The sequence below is a fragment of the Rhincodon typus genome, chromosome 26 (assembly GCF_021869965.1).
Source record: "Rhincodon typus isolate 14 chromosome 26, sRhiTyp1.1, whole genome shotgun sequence".
NCBI classification, from domain to species: domain Eukaryota; kingdom Metazoa; phylum Chordata; class Chondrichthyes; order Orectolobiformes; family Rhincodontidae; genus Rhincodon; species Rhincodon typus.
In genome coordinates, this window is record NC_063357.1 from 30087842 (window position 1) to 30103651 (window position 15810).

Sequence of the window (15810 nt, forward strand, 5' to 3'; positions counted from 1 at the left end):
AAGACAGTCTTCACTTCAGATTTCCAGCACCTGGAGAAATTTGCTATTATAGTTTTTTGTGGAAAATGTCAGGCTCATAACACCGAAGAAATGGGTTAGAAAATGCTAAATATCAAAATAGTAGACAGGATCTCAGGAAGGAAATAAGATAGGAAGAATAAATTAGTGGTTAACATTTAGTGGGAAGTACATTGGAGTAACTGTTGTGTGAAGACAGGTTAAGTTATGTAACAGAAAGCAAAGCACTTCAGAAGCTGGAAATCTGAATAAAAATGCCATATTGGATTCAATTCTGTTTCTCTCTGCACAGATGCTGCCAGACCTGCTGAATATTTCTAGAACATTCTGTTTTCTATTGCAGTATATACTATGTTATTCAGGTTCAATCATTAAATATGACAATTCAGGTCAGTGAGTGGACAGTTAGGGGCAACCATTGAATTATATTGCTGTGTGGGTCAAATCTTACAAGAGAGAAAATACAAGAAAACTAAAACAAAGGGGAAGAAATGAACAGCTCCACGTCATGTGAGATTACAAATCTACATCCTATTGGCAGAAAGGAAAGCACCTTAAGGTTAGTTTATGGGCTGGAGTGTTTAGATTTGGCTTTTTCAAAATGCATTATGTTTCTAAATAAATTAATTTGTTTGAAGAAGGTCATGATAACCAAAACAGACCTCTAAATTGTGCCAAGTACACCCATGTGCTATGCCTTTCTCTGCAAAATGTTTACTGTAAGAAGTGAATTTTGGCAGGGGGTGGAAATTTAGCTCAACTGAGTGCATCCTTCTAAAGGAATGACGGTTTGCTGAAAAACAATCTCGATACCACCGCTGCCACAATGCAACAGCAAGGCTTATTGCACCAGCTAGCTTAATAAAACAGGCAGGGTCCCTTAGTGTTGAGTTGGTTGAGATGATGCTGTTTGTATTGGGAGATTAAAGCCAAGCTAACAATCTGTGGCCAAACCAAATCATTAATATCTGAGTCAAGCAGGTCTGCAGTACCAAACAGAATTGTTGATGATTGATGAGCCAGTACCTGGATGGGAAATAAATGCTGGCCCAGGCAGTGACACTCACATCTTGTAACAGAACAAAAAGAATGTGTAACTCTGTTATTGAGGCAGATCAAGGCTTGAATGTAGGCCTAGTTGGATAAGCATGAGGAAACTTACCATTTCCCAAAGCTGATACATGGCTGGTTAAACTCCAACATTAACTCAACATAAGCTTATGCCCACAAACCTTGCTCTTCCACACTGCTCCTAAAAGTTTGAAATCAGTAAAATTACTGTTGAACTATCTAGTGGTTCAAAAGAAAACAACCGATTTACAAATGCATTGTAGGGAAGGGGACACCTGTACTCCCTGGTCTGGTCTTGGTGATTCTATTCCCACACAGAATGCCCAAGTCTGTGAAGTGGGAGAGCTAACCATTGTAATTATGGCAAAACTGATTGAATATAGGCTAGCCTTGTCAACACTGTCAACATTCCATGAATGATCTTTATAAAACAATATCCCTTTTGCTTAAATCATTAGATTGCATTTATAACTGAGAAACTGATCTCTACCTCAGGTGAATAGAATTTTTGCTCTTATGAATTACTAAATTGTTTTAATTTATCACTTTTTAACATGTGCTAATACTTCTTGTATATCATGTCTGATCGAATACATCAGTATGAAGATCTGCTGTCAGCGTCTGTCCCATTGCTTGGCAGTTGCTCCATGGGGACACACAACCCCTGAAACTGGGAGGAAATAGAAAAATAAAAAGACAGATGCTGAAGCAAAATATTGCACTTTCCAAAAGCTGAAAGCTCTTATCGACAGATTCTCTGGCCTCATTCTATTGTTGGTTCACTTTGACTGCAATTTAACAAATGTATTCAGACGATCCACTGGATAAGGAGAAAGTTAGCAGGATGCTCCTCGACAATACTTGACTATTAATTCATTCACAAGTAGAACTGTTTTTAACTAATGCTGACCCTCGGGCATCAGTGGGTCAAGCATCACCTGGACCAGGTCTCAAATTTAATCCAGGCACTGCTGATGAAGGTCTCTTCTTACTGAGTAGGGAGTAGATGGTGCAATGAGCAGGTAACCTGAATAGAAATTGGAGCTCACTGCCCTGGTTTTAAAAGCATAGAGCTGCACAGATTGGTAACATTTTGGTCAATATCATGATTACCAAAGATTCTTGAAAGGGATCCAACTTTAAATTGTGTGGGATGATTGCACTGTCTCAGGCTGCAGCCTAAGACAGACATCGGGCCCTAATATACAAATGTGAAATCCCATCAGGAAATCAAAGTCCTGCGGAATGCAGCAAGTATTGGCTTGGCATGGATGTTGTCTAGGAGCTGGTAGCAAACAAGAAGTGGAGATTTAGTAATGCTCCCCTTCAGATTACAGCACTTTATACTACCCATTACCAACTATGATTTGGTCTGCCCACTCAAATTGTCAGTCTTATTTGTCAGTTATCTGTTAAGGATATTGGAAAGTCTGCTGGTCCAAAACTGTTCCAGCAAAATGACGACAATGGTGGAACCTCAGGAACTGACAGCTCAGCCAGATTATTTGGATGAAATGTAAAGCCAATTGCAGGCCTTGGATTTTGAGCATCCAGTACTTGGATGTCCAAAAATATGAAGTTGGAAAGGTGAAGGTTGGGTGAGGGAAGAGGTAGGATGTAAAAGAGGAGGTCCATGACTACACCTTCAATAGTTTGAACATTATATCAGCTGTGTTTAATGGTGAGTGAAGGAAATTATGCCAGCACCAGGCATACCTAAAAATCAGATGACAACCTGGTGATGCTACCAAACAGGACTACTTGCATACCAAACAGCATAAGCAGCAGGCAAAAGATATAGCTAAATGATTCCACAACTAACAGATCAGATGTAAGCTCCACAGTCCTGTCACATCCAATTGTGAATGGTGTGGACACTCAAACAACTCGCAGGAGGAGACTCCACAAATATTCCCTTGCTCAATGATAGGAAAGCCCAGCACATTGCTGCAAATGAGAAGGTTGAAGCATTTGCAACAATATTCAGTGAGAAGTGCTAAATGTTTCTAGTGTTACAGATGCCAGCCTTCAGTCAATTTGATTAACTCCATATGTTATCAAGAAATGACTGGAGGCACTGGATACTGCAAAGGCTATAGGCCCTGACAATATTCCAGCATAGTATTTGAATGGTACCAGCTCCAGACCCTTCCACACCACTAGACCAGCTGTTACAGTACAGCTACTACGTTGGTATCTAACTGACAATGTGAGATATTGCCGAGGAATGTCTAGCACATGAAAAAAAAGCAGAAATTCAACTTGACCATTTGCCATCCCATCAGTCTACCCTGGAAGGTGTCATCAACAGCATCTGCTCAGCAATAACTTTCTCAGTGACTCCCAGTTTGGTTCTCACCAGGGTCGTTCAGCTCCTGGCCTTGCTACAGCCTTTGTTCAAACATGGACAAATGAGCTGAATTTCAGAGGAGAAGTGAGAGTGTCAGCCTGGACATCAAGGCTACATTTGATCTGGTGTGTAATCAAGCAGCCCTAGCCAAACTGGATTGGATGAGAATCTGGGAGATTCCCTCTCCACTGGCTGCAGTTCTACCTGTTACAAAAGAGGAGGATTCTTGGAGGTCAGTCATTTCGGCTCCATGACGTCTTTGCAGGAGTTCCTCAGGGTAGTATCATAGGTTCAACCACCTTCGGCTGCATCATCAATGACCTTGCCTCCAACTTAAGGTCAGAAGTGGGGTTGTTCACTGATGACGGCACAGTGTTTAGCAACATTGGTGACTTGTCAGACACTGAAGCATTCCATGTACAAACACAGCAAGACCTAAACAACGACCAGATTGAGCTGACAAGTGACAAGTAACATGCATAGTACACATGTGCCAGGCAATAATCATCTCCAATAAGGGGGGATCTAACCATCACCCCTTGATATTCAATGCCATTACTATCGCTGAATCCCCTATGATCAACATCCTGGGTGTTACCATTGATCAGAAACTGAACTGGATTAGCCAAATAAATAGTGTCCACAAGTGTACCAGAGGCTAGGAATACTGCAAAGAGTAATTCATCTCTTGAGCTATGTCCCACAAAAGATTTTCTCTTCAGAGGATCGTGTGTGGCGGCAGTTTCCAGGATCACTTGCCAATCCATCAGCACACTGACTGGTATAAACAAACTGTGCAAGTGGCTGTACACCGCATGGCCATACATAGAGTCATAGTATCATATGGCATGGAAACAAGCCCTTTGGCCAAATTCATCCATGCTGACCAGGTTTCCTAAAACTGAACTAGTCCCATTTGCCAGCATTTGGCCTATAACCTCTAAACATATACTATCCATGTACCTGTCCAAATCTCTTTGAAATGTTATAATTGTACTCATCTCTACCACTTCCTCTGGCAGCTCATTCCATACATGTACCATCCTCTGTGTGAAAAAAATGCCCCTCAGGTCCCTTTTAAATCTTTACCCTCTCACCCTAAACCTATGCCCTCTAGTTTGGACTCCCCTATTCTGGGGAAAAGACCTTGGCTATTCACCTTATCCGTGCCTGTCATGATTTTATAAACTTCTATAATGTCACTCCTCAGCCTCCTAGGCTCCAGGAAAAAAAAGTCCCAGCCTATTCAGCCTCTCTTTATAACTCAAACTTTGAGTCTTGGTAACATCTGTGTAAATCTCTTTTGCACCCTTTCCAGGGCTGCTGCAGTCTCCCCAGAGCCTGACAACATTCAAAAAGGCACAGGTCAGGAGTGTGATGGAATATTCCCCTCTTGCCTGGATGAGTGCGGTTCCAACAACACTCAAGAAACACCATCCAGGACAAAACAGCCTGCTTGATTGGCACCACATCCGAAAGCATCCACTCCCTCCATCACCAATGCTCAGTAACAGCAGTGTGCACTATCTATAGGAAATTTGCCAAGACTCCTGAGGCAACAGCTTCCAAAACCATGATCACTGCCATCTAAAAGAACAAGGGCAGCAGATACATGGAAACACCACCACCTGCAAGCTGCCCTCCAACCCACTCACCATCCTGATTTGGAAATAAATCATTGCTTCTTCACCATCTGGGTCAAAATCCCTGGAACTCCCTTCTTAACAGCCTTGTGGGTCTACATTTAGCACATTGTCTGTGGTGGTTCAAGATGGCAGCTCAACACCACCTTCTCAAAGTCAACAAGGTATGGGTAATGAATGCTGGCCAGCCACATTCAGTGAAAGAACAAAAATACAGCTGGATGTAAGTACACTGAGAGCAACAGCAGATGTCATAGGCTTTGCAGCAGCTGACTTTATGATGTGGAAAGCCATGTACTTCTTAGGAGTCAACAATACATCTTCCTCTAGTTTTGTTCTGCTCCATTGTATTATTTGGATCCTTGTCCTGCAAGAGGCAGGATAGAATGTCAACTGTTAAACAGCACGGTGGTTAGGTGATGTGCCTCTTATAGCTGACAGTACATAGAAGCAATGGGAGCGGGGCATGAGGCTAGCAAGATTGGAAGGCATTTGAGGGTGGCATGAGTCTTGAGTGGCGGTGAATGTTGCTGGATGACTGATGACAATCCGATACATTGACGAATGTAGAATAGTGGAGTGAGAGATGGGGTTAACATGAAGATACATTCCATGACCCTGAAGCACTCAAAGAAGGACATTTAACTTCCTATGGCACCACTGCCAGTCCTTGCCCCCAGACTACAGCAGTTGACGGCCTTCATGAATGCAAGAATGAGCATTGCCTGCCTTAACTGAAATGGGCAGGGACAGGTCAAGAACAGCAATCATGAAAATGGCCCAAAACCAAATTGTAGCCCTTGTGTCTTTTTCTAGTATTAGGCGTATGTTTCACATCTACTTCAAAAGCAGCAACAATTATTCTAGTACATTTCCGCTTTGGGCTCACATTTAGCTGTTTATCTGTTTGACTGCATGTACGTGTTTCTTATTCATTGTTGCTCATTGTTTCTGTGTATTTGTCATAATTAGTGGCATTCTTTTCAAGAATATTGCCCCTTTCAATGCATTCGTTGCCACCCAGGGTGGACTTTTCATCTGCTATTAAACACAACAGAAACTAAGCACTGTGCCAAATATTATTCAGAACAAAATGTAGGAACACTCTGAGATGCCGTTCTCACCAGTATAGGAACATTTCCTGGTGTTCCTCCTCAAAACAGCTGTGAGTCACATTTTTGTGACCTGTGACTGAGGAAGAATGAATTTGCTCACATTGGCTGCAGTTTCTCATTTGATCACTTGGAGGCCAGTTAAAATGCAGATCAGTGTGCACATGCTTTGAATATTTTCCAGTGGGGTCACTTGGAAATTGAATGTACTGGGCTGATGGCCAAGGACAGGCTCAGGCTTCTTCTTCTGAGCTGTCCAGCAGAATCAAAAGAGGTAACTGGAGTTTGGGACTGGTAACTACCTTAGCATAGACTGGCATAGAAATTAAGCACAAACTGGCACGAAATGATCTCCTGAGCTTCCACTGTCAGTTTGGCATGTGCTGCCAGTGCCCATTTCATTAGCAGATGAAGGTGATTGCTCTGACACTTAGGAGCATGAAGATTTAAAGCTAGGGTTAAATAATGTCTAGGTTTGAATCCTCTGTGCTTTACATAACCTGTTCTCACATGTCTATCTTCTTACTGAAAACAAACAAATACTGGAAATCACAATGGGTCAGGCAACATCTGTGGAGAGAGAGCAAGCTAGCATTTCGAGTCCAAATGACTCATGATCAGAATCTTCATTAAGTTCTGATAAAGAGTCAGCTGGACTCAAAATGTTAGCTTAGTCTCTCACCACAGATGCTGCCTGACCTGCTGTGATTTCCAACAATTTTTGTTTTCAGTACAGATTGCAGCATCTACAGTAATTTGCTCCTGTATGTTCTCAGTGTTTGGTTCACCACATGCTTATACAAAATATGTAATAATATTGCCTAGTGTGCTGCAAACTGGCAGGAAATTCCCCACATATGTTTATGTGTTACGAGCAGGAGAACACTTATAAGCAGAAAGTTTAAAAAAATTAAAACCCAGACCACTAATTTCTCCCCTCCCCCAACCTGAGGACCAATTCTCACCACTCGGGTCCAAAGTACAACCGTCCCAGACTCCAGCCAGGAATTGTCCGCCTAATCCCTTTTACTGCATACCTGAGAGTCACAGCTAGCATCTAAGGGGCCTGATATTCTTTGGGTCTTTTCAGTTACCTTTCACCACTTTCTCACTTGATGGAAAGGACCTAAGATATCAGGGAATCTCCGTCTTCACCATTTAGTCAAAGGTCTGCACCCACACACCACTTGACTAAAATTAGCCAGGTTGTAACGATCAGACAGCTCCAGGACTTTGATGTCTTTCATTAGCAGTTAGTACTTTCATCCATGGGTATAGAGCAGATGTCTTAGGAAGGTAATGGTGGGATGGTGGTGGCATTGGCTAGCCACAGTAGATCCACACCACGAGAGGAGGAAACAAAGAGCTGTCAGGTGGGTTGCCTTCCAACATATAATTTCCTTTCACTTGTACTGCCCTGGATTAGATTACCAGGCTCTGGGTTCAGCCATGGTCTTGCACACTGGGAATTGTTCTACTTGTCAGAAAGACTGACTCAGGATTTATAAACAGAATTAATAAAGATCAGTGTTATTTTGAACCAGCTGTATTTTTCCACTGAGGAAGATTAAGCATATCGCTACCAATTCCCAAGTCTTGTCCCTTACAATTGGATTCTTACTGTGGGCCCTGTTCTTTCATGTGGTCTTGTTGGCTCCTTGAGCTATATTGCCTGCTATAGGGTGCAGAGCCTGTGGTATCTTCTCTCCATTCCATCACTGCCGTGTGTTGATCTCTTCTGTACAATTTACTTTCACCATACAACCACCAAACTCCAAGGTTCATGATCTATCAGTTCCACTATTATATGCAACATCTTTCCTCATTTGCACTTGCTATTTCAACTACTAACTCGGCATGCCTTCTGCACTGTCTACTCTGTCAGCCAGGACACCTCACCAACTTTACTCCCACCTGCACCAGCACGGACAGCTATGCCACCCATTTTCATCTCACTCAATTTCTGCCTTTCTCTCATCCCAACAGAAAATGATCCACCATAGAGCTGGAAGGGCCAGAACAGGTGATGGGGTTCCGATATTCATCCCCTGAGGGGAGGATATCCTGGCTTTTATTGGTGAAGACCAGAACTTCTTCTGTGTATTGCTGAAACCTTCAAGTCCCACTAACCAAGTGAGAAGCATTGTTCATTGTGCTATTCTCCCATTGCACCCACTGTGCAGTTAATCTTAACATGCTAGTACTCCCATCCCTTGGGCACAATGCTCTCATTTTTGTATCCTGCAGGCAGCATCAGAATGGTCATGACATCCCCCGTCAAGAGGCCCACCTGCAAGACATGCCCCTCTCCACCTCTGAGGATGAGAGCATGGAGACCTCGGAAGAAGCATTGGAAAGGCTGTCTGAGGCACCCCTCACCAGTTTTTTTTAAAAAAAAATTCCTTCATGGGATATGGGCACCACTAACATCACCAGCATTTCTTGCCCATTCCTGCAATTTCCTTGAGAAGGTGGCAGTGAACTGTCTTCTTGAACTGTTACAGTCCTGGTGTTGTACAGAGAATCACAATGCTGTTAGTGAGGGAAATTCCAGGATTTTGACTTAATGACACTGAAGAAACGGTGATATATTTCCAAGTCAGGATGGTGAGTGGCTTAGAGGATAACTTGCAGGTGATGGTGTTCCCATGTAAGTGCTGCCCTTGTCCTTCTAGATGGAGGTGGTTGTGAGTTAGGAAGGCACTGTCACTGTATTTATGTGACTAGTCAAGTTCAGTTTCTGGTCAATGGTCATCACCAGGATGTTGACAGCGGGGGATTCAGTGATGGTAACACCATTGAATGTCAAGGAGTGGTGGTTGGATTGTGTCTTATTGGAGATGATCATTGCCTGGTATTTGAGTGGTGCAGATGTTACTTGCCACTTCTCAGTCTTGGTCTTGTAGCATTTGGACATTGACTGCTTTAGTATCTGAGGAGTTGTGAGTAGCGTAGAACATTGCACAATCACCAGTGAACATCCCCAATTCTAACCTTATAATGGAGAGAAGTGTGGTGAAGCGACCACAGGTGCAAAATTGGACATTGTAAATTGACCCACAGCCGTGAAATCAAGCCTGACAGAAAATTGGCCAAAACTAAATTAAACAGTAAACAGCATCCAGCAGCTGTCTGCTACAGAGAACAGTGGAAACCATGATACAACCAAACAAGGGTCATGTTTGGAGAAGTGTCACAGACAGGGGGTTAAAAAGGCATTTGGCATGCTTGCCTTCATTGCTCAGTCCTTTGAGTACAGGAGTTAGGAAATCATGTTGAAGTTGAATAGGACATTGGTGAGGTCTCTTCTGGAGCACTGTGCCCAGTTCTGGTTGTCCACTTATAGAAAGGATATTATTAAGCTGGAGAGGGCTCAGAAGAGATTTACCAGGATGTTGTCGGATATGGAAGGTATGAGTTGTAAAGAAAAGCTGGATAGGCTGGGACTTTTTTCACTGGAGCTTAAGAGGTTAAGAGGTGACCTTATAGAAATTTGTAAAATAAAGAGGGTATTGATAGAGATAATGGTAGTAGTCCTTTCCCTAGAATGGGTGATTTCAAAACTAGGGGACACATTTTTAAGGTGAGAGGAGAGAGATTTAAAAAAGACATGAGGGACAAAATTTTTAAACAGAGGGTGACTCGTGTGTGGAATGAACTTCCTGTGGAAGTGATGGTTGTGGGTACAATTACAACATTTAAAAGACATTTGGATAAGTACATGAATAGGAAAGGTTTGGAGGGATATGGGCCAGGATCAGGCAGGTGGGACTAGTTTAGTTTGGGATTATGTTCAGCATGGCCTGGTTGGACCAAAGGGTGCTGTATTTCCGTGCTGTATGACTCTATGACACTTAAGTGTTGATCAGACATTCCAGCATTTTGACTGCCTGAGAATGAGCACTTTACACTTGCCAGCTGGGCAAAAGTGAAGGTTGTTGACACAACCCCATTTTGTGATTTGAACCCAGCTCATAATCCCATTGGCCAAACGCTATAGAACCTTTTGGAAGGTCAGGGGTGAGAGGGAATAAGAACACACACCTAGACACCACCCCCTCAGTGAAGACTCGGCGAAGACTCGACCTGGCCCAGCAGCAGGGGTCTGGCTACTCTGAGAGAGAGGGAGAAAGAAGATCTGCCCTGACCTGTGAGATCCACCTTTGTGGAAGAGATCCAGCTCTACTTCGGAGGGGAAGGAGGTTCCAACGGCCCAGCTCAACCACCACTGTGGGTAACATCCTTTCTCAGATAGATAGAGCTAGGTAGAGAGTAAATATTGTGGGAATTTAGGAAATGCTCACATGGTCTTTTGATACAGAATATTTTGTTAATAAAATTGAGATGAACCACAAAGTGAATTCTATGCCCCTTTGTCTGTCTCACCAACTAGAGCACTCGGGTAAAGTGTCTTTAATACATAAGTTGGTCGAAATGACCAACACATGGTGAACAGAAGGCTGAAACGAAGCAGCTGAAGATGGTTTGGCCTATACAATGGGTGGAAGAATAGGTGAAATTAAATAATAGTGAGGGTGAGGATGAGCGATAATAACTACAGAGAGGCCTCTTGCTGTTTACTGGCAAGAATCTCGTCTCGATGTCTGGAACTTAATTGGAAAATGCAATTTGTTGCTTGTAGCATTAAGCCAGGCCTCACTTGACTTCTCGTGCTTTGGTCCCAAATGTCTCACCACAGCTAATGGCTGGGAATGTTCTGCCGTGCGTTTTCAGTCAAACTGGTGCAAAGCAAGTGGATGTTAAATATTTATAAAGGCCCAATTTGACTGAACTTCTTGCAGGTCAGGTTAATGTTCCAGCAACAAATTGCAGCATGCTTGATATTCAAGCCCTGGACGTGCTTCTGAACAGTGCAGCAATGAATCAAACATCTTCCTCATAAACTCACATTTCCAGTTCAACCTTCCTTTGCTGCTTCTTTCCAGCTTCTTGCACATTTGTTCCTCATTCCTACTCTGAATTTCCCCTTATATAATTTTTTATGCTTACTTCCTCCTTGCTTCTGCTCCAATGTACATTGGAGAGAGATTTAAGCAGATAGTGTTATACCTAGGAAGCACCTCAGATACTCTGGCCTCACTCTTTACCGATTTTTGCACTTTTGATGCACTCCCAAATCCTCAACTACTGACGTATTGTAGTGCCAGGACTGCCCCTCATGTCCACACCACTGGTCTCAAATTGCCTTGACTATTATTCCTGCAGGCTTACCAATGTCTGCATCCCATTGCTTAAGGGGGCGGTGATGGCCTAGCGGTATTATCTCTAGACTATTAATCCCAAGACCCTCGTAATGGTCTGAGGACCCATTTTTGAATCCTGCCATGGCCATTGGTGGAATCTAAATCCAATAAGGTTTAACGAAACCAATGTTGATTGATAGGAAAGGAACCCATCTGGTCGACCCATGGCCTTTAGGGAAAGAAACTGCCATCCTTACCTGGTCTGGCCTACATGCCACTTCGGACCCACAGCAATGTGGTTGACACTTAACTGCCCTCTGGGCAATTAGGGATGGGTAATAAATGTCGGCCTTACCAGTGATGCCCTACATCTGTGAATGAATTTTTAAAGAATGCATGATTTTGACTGGGTTTCCAAAGCTGACACGTGTGCTGAAACATGCCTCAAGCTGCCAATGATGAATGCTGCGTGAATCTCCCAGGTAGTGACCTGCAGTGCCGTGTAAAGGGGAGGAGATCTCCACAAGTTCTCTTGCAATGTGTTTCTTTAGTTCTGAGCACAACCCTGCATTGAGCAAACATTATTTTCTAATTTAAAGTATTGCTTATTTTGTGCACCAGCAAAAACACTACCTAACAAGATCTTACTACCTTGATATCCTTGCCTGTTTAGGAGGTGCAATATTTTTATTACAGTGGCATTTCTATCTTCCAGTTGCACTATCTTGTTGTTACTTCCTGTTGACATTCCAAGTATCTTGTAACCGTAGCTAAATTAATAGCTTAAAACCACTTTTCACTATTGCAAGATGATGGGTTCAATTATCTAATATGCTAAAATGGTTTTGATACGTATCACAGAGGTTCCCTGGCAATTAATATACATTTTAAAAGTAGTCATATTGTTTTGTAAGTAAAAAGACCAGCAGCATAGCAAGCTGTAACAAAAAGCAATATCTGGTAAGTGATACTAATCAGTTTTTAAGAGTGTTAAAAGCAAAATAGTGCAAATGCTGGAATTCTGAAATAAAATCAGGAAATGCTGGAATCAGTCAGCAGGTCTGGTAGTATCTGTGGTTTGAGAAATTAAGTTAATGTTTCAGATCCATGGACTCTTCTTTAGACCAGTTCTGAAGAAGAGTCACTAGACTCAAAACATGACCAGTTTTTCTCTCAATAGATGCTGCCAAACATACAAAACATAGAAACTTAGAGCAGGAGGGATCCATTCTGCCCTTCAAACCTGCTGCCTCATTCAACATGATCATGACTGATCCTCTATCTCAATGTCATTTTCCTGCATTGTCTCCATACTGCTTGTTGCTTTTATTATATAGACATTTCTGAACTTTCTTTCTTGAATATGGTCAGAGACAAGGCTTCCATAGCTTACTGTGGGAGCGGGTTTCACAGTTTGACCACCCCCTCAGCGAATAATTCTTTTCCTCACTTTAACCACACAGTTATCCACATAATAATATTGCATCGGGCATGTTTCTGCCCCCACACACACACACACACACACAGACACACACACACACACACACACACACACACACACACACACCTTGTGTGGATTGCCCTGAGGTCTCCTTGCATCCTCCTCACAAGTCATTCCCCCAAATAGTTTCGTCTCATCAGCACACGCAGAAATATTGCATGTGGTTGCCTCATCCAAGTCATTTCAATATATCATGAATAGCATGAATATCTCTAATCCTTGTGGTCCACAACAAGCAGCAGCTACCACTCGGAAAAAGACCTATTTGTTCCCACTCTCTGTTTCTGTTTGTCAATCACTTCTCAATCATTGCCAATATATTTCTCCCAATCCCATTTTATCCACTGGCTTCTTGCATGAGCCCTTATCAAAAGCCTCTTGAAATCTAAATGCACCATATCCAACAGTTCTCCCTTATCTATTGTACTAGTTACATCTTGAAAACAAATCCAGAAGATGAGGGAAGCATGATTTATTTTTCATAAATCCGTATTGATTACATCTAATCCTATTTATGTTTTCTAAATGCTCTTTTATCAGGTCTTTAAGAACAGACAAGCATTTTTCCCATTACTGAAGTTAGTCTAACTGAACTGTAATTCTGTGTTTTCTCTCACTCCTATTTGAAATAGTGAGGTTATATTTACCACCCTCCAATCTGTAGGAACTGCTCCAGAAGATGTAGAATTTTGGAAGATGACCACCAATGCGTCTAATTTTCCAGGGTCACTTTCTTTAGTATCCTGGGATGCAGATTATCAGGCCCTTGAGCCTTTAACCCCATTAATTTCTTAAGCAACAATTTTCTTTTTACCAATAAGATTTTCTTCAATTCTTCCCTCTCACTACACCCTTGGTTGACTAAAATTCGAAAATTATTTGTGTTCTCCTTCAAGAAAAATTAACCAAAATATTTGTCCAACTCTTCTGCCATTTTTTTTTGTTTCTGACTATAATATTGCCCATTTCTGATGAGTTTGTCCAACTCTTTCTGTTCTAATAGTGTTGACTTGGGAGAGAAATGGTGATAAGACACTAAATGCATTTCCAACTCTCCCAAAAAAAAGTGCATTAATGTCCAGCTGATTGGACACTTTAAAGTCTGATTCATTCAGTATGTCTTCAGTCTTGCAGTGAGGTCTCAAGTTGACTTGGATTTAGGTTCTGAAGTGCAATTTGAAATTCACAGTTTTGATCTTATTCTGTAAACATAGAATCTACTGAAAACACATGCCTACAAGATCTTAATAGAAAATATTATAAATAGTCCCTGGGTGGTAGAGAACTTGAATATCACTGAAAAAGAGACACATGGTTGATATTTTTTGTCCTACACTCATCAGTACAGAATCCTAAGAATACCAAATGTCGAAAGGAATAATGATATTGCATAAGAAGACGGAACTGACTGATTAGCAAGTTGCTTGAATTTGTTCAGGCATTACCATGGAGAATGCTCCAGTGAACTCCAGTTCCCCAAATTTTCGGTCAGTTAAAAAAAGGAACAATGCCTGGATGAGTTCCTTTTTCCTGTAAAAGTCAGATGTCTGCATATGAAGATATGAAGCTTTTGGCAAACACAAGTGAGGCACATTTCAAGTCAAATTGATAGTATTAAATTGGTTGTGTTATGACCAACATTGGAAGAGTGCACTATCTTTCTCTAATTCCACTTCTCCACTGGTCATAATATATATTTGAATGTTTTATCGAGTTACTGATACAGCCAGTTAAATAGTTTATCTATATTAATTTCAGAAGTAAAACAAAACAGTCAAAATTTATTTTCAATTCTTTAAATAATCAAAATTGTTGATTTATTATAATAAGACTTACTTTAAAAAGATGAAAGCAGATTAATATCAGGTTAAAATAGGACAGTATAAATACTAACCTATCTAAATAAGGTAACACACACACACACAAAGATAAAGTATTAACCCTTTAAAAAAAAGTAACAAACACAAAAAAATCAATGTAAAAAGATCCCTGCAGAGTTCAACTTTTAAAAAATATAAAATGTTTTATACCTTTATAAAATACTTTATAAAATCTAAATTGTTAATTCTTGAAGAAAAATGATAAGATGTGACATATTTCAGATGCCTTTCAGTATGGTGTCCTAAACCATCACCAGTCATCTGTCTTTAATGAGAGAGCACCCCAGAAATTTTCTGAAGAAGGGTCCCGACCCGAAACGTCAGCTTTCCTGCTCCTCTGATGCTACCTGGCCTGCTGTGTTCCTCCAGCTCCACACTGTGTTATCTCAGGCTCCAGCATCAGCAGTTCTTACTATCTCTGAGCCCTATGGTCTAGTTGGACTTAGGGCGACTTTACCATTTTTAACACAGAGATAGGTGTCACAAGACATATGCATTGTCACTGGGATTTTTTCAGCAGAAGCTCATTTCGGAAATGCTGAGAAGAAGTCTTCCAGCAGCCTCTCTGGAGAATTGCTGCATCGGTTTTCCAGCTCTCATCCTGAACTCCAAAAGGGTTTCTCAAAAACTTGTTAGAGGATGAGTTGGGTGGCTTCTCTCTTAGCAGGCTACAATCCAATGGCCTTTCCTTTACTTTTATTAACATCCAGAAGTGCTCTTACACACAACTGAACAGCTTTCTTTGTTTATCCCATCAGCAAAGCACACGTTTTTGTTTTCTATCTATTCACCAACAAAAGTAAATCATCTGTGTTCTCCAACAATCAATTTACATGCAGAGGCCATTAAGGTCAATGCATATCACAAAAGGAGGGGGAGGTAGAAAGAGAGGGAGGGGACTAAATCAAAAATAGAGTCAGAAAGGAAGATAAAGCATTCTACCCCCTGTGGCTCCCATCTCTCTCTCTAAAGGCATTGTGGGTATTGGTGGACACTGCATGGTCCCTCTGCAAGGATACTTGGCCATGAGT